At 41.9% G+C, this 3418-nt stretch overlaps 1 pseudogene; it reads left to right on the forward strand.

Annotated features, from left to right (window-relative positions):
* Positions 1 to 552: 552 nt before the first annotated feature.
* On the forward strand, positions 553 to 2032 carry LOC102828756 (annotated as a pseudogene).
* Positions 2033 to 3418: the final 1386 nt, after the last annotated feature.

Here is a 3418-nt window from a genome sequence, read left to right on the forward strand (position 1 = left end):
TACCCTGATCAGTTTGTCTTACTTTAATGAGGAAAAAAAAGTCACTGACTTATACAAATTCATATTAGGATTGTTCTTATTAAGTGTTGTCAATTCGGTTCCAACTTATAGTGACCCTGGATAGTGTTTCTGAAGAGTGGCTGGTGGGTTTGAACTGCTGACCTTGGGGTTCTCAGTCCAGTGCTGATCCTACAGTGTCATACCAGGTACTAATATTAGATATTAATATTATATTAGTCCCAAAATAACAAAAGCTAAAAGCCTAAATGTTGTTAAACTACTGGAGAACTATAAGGCAATGTTTTATGTATCAGTTCAATTGTATTTTATCCAGCCATTAGGAACAACTGTGTAGGAACACAAAAACAGTTTACATTAAAATCACACAATACACAATTACATTCATATCCCTAGTATCTTCAGGTAATATGGAAACATGAAAGTGGTTGTGTTGATCAGTATCGATAATTTTTATTTTTCACAATTAAAAAGTCTCAATGATTCCATCTCGCTTTTCTTTAACCTGGCGGTGGCTTACACCAATTTCCAGCCATGAAGCTGTAAACTAGAGCCGGACCCCTCTCGAGATTTTATTCCCTCAAAGTTGCTCCTAGAGTTAAAGCCTCAGCTAATCCCCCCAGGAGTACTCCCGCAGCCTCAAGACCTTGAGTTTACCAAATTACCAAATGGTTTAATGATTGCTTCCCTGGAAAACTATGCCCCTGTATCAAGAATTGGTTTGTTCATTAAAGTGGGCAGTAGATATGAGAGCTACAGCAATTTGGGAACCTCTCATTTGTTGCATCTTATATCCAGCTTGACTACCAAAGGAGCGTCATCTTTCGAGATAACCCATGGGATTGAAGCAGTTGGTGGTAAATTAAGTGTGACTACAACTTGGCCTGGTGTGGTGCTGTGGGTTAATGCGCCAGACTGCAAAGCCATTTGAACTGCAAAGTCATCAGTTCAAGCTCACCAGCTGCTCCTCAGAAACCTTATACAGGGTTGCTATAGGTCAGAACCAACTCGACGGCACTTCACAACAACAACAACAGCAAACAACTTGGCTTATACTGTGGAATGCCTATGGGGCAATATCTATATTCTAATGGAGTTCCTGCTCAATGTGACCACAGCACCAGAATTTTGGTGTTGGGAAGTAGCAGCCCTTCAGTCCCAGCTAAAAACTGACAAAGCTGTGGCTTTCCAGAATCCACAGGCACATGTCATTGAAAATTTACGTGCTGCAGCTTACTGGAATGCCTTGGCTAATTCCATTTAGTGTTCTGATTATAGGATTGGGAAAGTGACATCAGAGGAGCTACATTACTATGTGCAGAACAATTTTACAAGTGCAAGAATGACTTTGACTGCACTCGGCGTGAATCATCCTGTTCTAAAGCAAGTTGCTGAACAGTTTCTTAACATAAGGGTTGGGCTAGGTTTATCTGGAGCAAAGACTGCCGTGGAGGTGAAATCAGAGAACAGAATGGAAACAGTCTAGTACATGCTGCTCTCATGGCAGAAAGTGCAGAAACAAATGCTTTCAGTGTGCTCCAACACGTGCTTGGTGCCGGACCGCACGTCAAGAGGGGCAGTAACACCATCAGCTCTCTGTAGAGGCTGTTGCCAAGGGAGTTCACCAACCATTTGACGTTTCTGCTTTTAACGCTAGTTACTCAGATTCTGGACACTTTGGGCTGCAGTTGTTGGAGATGTTATCAAAGCTGCCTATAACCACATAAATACAATTTTTCAGAGAAACCTCCCTGATGGAGTGATCCAGATGGCCAAGAACAAGCTGAAAGCTGGGTACCTAATGTCAGTGGAGTCTTTGGAAGGTTTTCTGGATGAAGTTGGGTTCCAGACTCTAGTTGCTGGTTCATATATGTTGCCAACCACAGTCCTTCAGTGGATTGATTCAGTGACTGCTCCTGATGTCCAAACTGCTGCAGTGAAGTTTGTTTCTGGCAAAAAGTCAACGGCAGCAAGTGGAAATTTGGGACATACACCTTTTGCTGATGAGTTGTAATACTGAAGTACATACTACATGAGAGAACTAAACCTTTTCTCAGCCCAGAGCACCAAACACATGGAAGTCAAATTGTGTAACACATCATTTATCTATTTTTTTTTTTTAATGAGCTGAACTATCTTAAAGCATGTTGTTGTTGTTGTTGTTATGTGCCGTTGAGTCGGTTCCGACTCATAGCAACCTTGTACAGGGTTTCCGAGGCTGTAAATCTTTACGGGAGTAGAAAGCCTCATCTTTCTCTCGCAGAACAGCTGGTAGTTTCGTACTGCTGACCTTGTGGTTTGCAGCCCTATTCGTAACCACTACTCTACCAGAGCTCCTTACATAAATGCAGGTAATTGAGGTTGGCCCAGGATCAGGCAGTGTTTCATTCTGCTGTGCATGAGGTCGCTATGAGTCGGTACCAACTCAATGGCACCTAACAACAACAACAACCTAATGTCAATAAAACATTCTGTGTAAAAAAAGAAAAGAAAATTCTCAGTGCTTTTTCTGAGGCTCTGATAGAAGCCCTATGGCCCAAGAGCCCACAGGGCGTAAACCCAAGTAATTGGATTGCAGAGTTCAGCCTTTTAACACCATACTGCATTGCTTCCCCTTAACAACAAGGTCATTTTGGCATGAAGTGTCATGCTAGCTTCAGGGTAGTCTAATGTCATTCTTAATTCCTTTCTAGGGCAAGTGACGCTGTAAAAGTATCCATTAAGAACACACATTGAGACCAACAGGCACAACACAGGTCTGAGCATGAGAAAGCTGTGTCTCTGTGCAATTTCACTCTGAAATGGCCCCAATAATTTGGAACTTTCATATTGTCTCTACTCCAATCAATTATTTGATCTTTCTGTACACACCACTGCCACTCCTTTTATACACAAACCTCATGTAGCTAGTAACTCTTAACAGAATAGATTTTTCTGTTAGCTGTGGGAAAACAATCAATTACTGGGAATAGATTTAGAACCAAATAGAACGTTTCTATAAAGAGCCCTTGGACAAACTCTGTTCAACATTGGTCCCTGAAGCTGCCTAAACAGTGCCAAAGTAGGTTCTATTTGTGAGTTGGACCAGATATGGTGGTGAGATGCTTTCAGATGCGGTGTTTGGGGACAGAAACATATATGGAATTGCCATTTCGGAGATGCTATTTAGTTTAATCTTCAGTGTTTTTTAAAGGTATTTGGAGTCCTGGTGTAGCACTGTGGGATAAAGCACTGGACCCCAAGGTCAGTTTGAACCACAAAGTAAGTGGTTCAAATTCTCCAGCTGCTCCTTGGAAACCCTATACAAGAGTTGGAACAGACTCAACTGCACTTAACAACGTCTCTCCTTATCGCAAAAAACTGCTTCAAACTGGTTCATTCCAGTGTGACCCCCCAGCTG

This window comes from Chrysochloris asiatica, unplaced genomic scaffold (assembly GCF_000296735.1).
Source record: "Chrysochloris asiatica unplaced genomic scaffold, ChrAsi1.0 scaffold00033, whole genome shotgun sequence".
NCBI lineage: Eukaryota > Metazoa > Chordata > Mammalia > Afrosoricida > Chrysochloridae > Chrysochloris > Chrysochloris asiatica.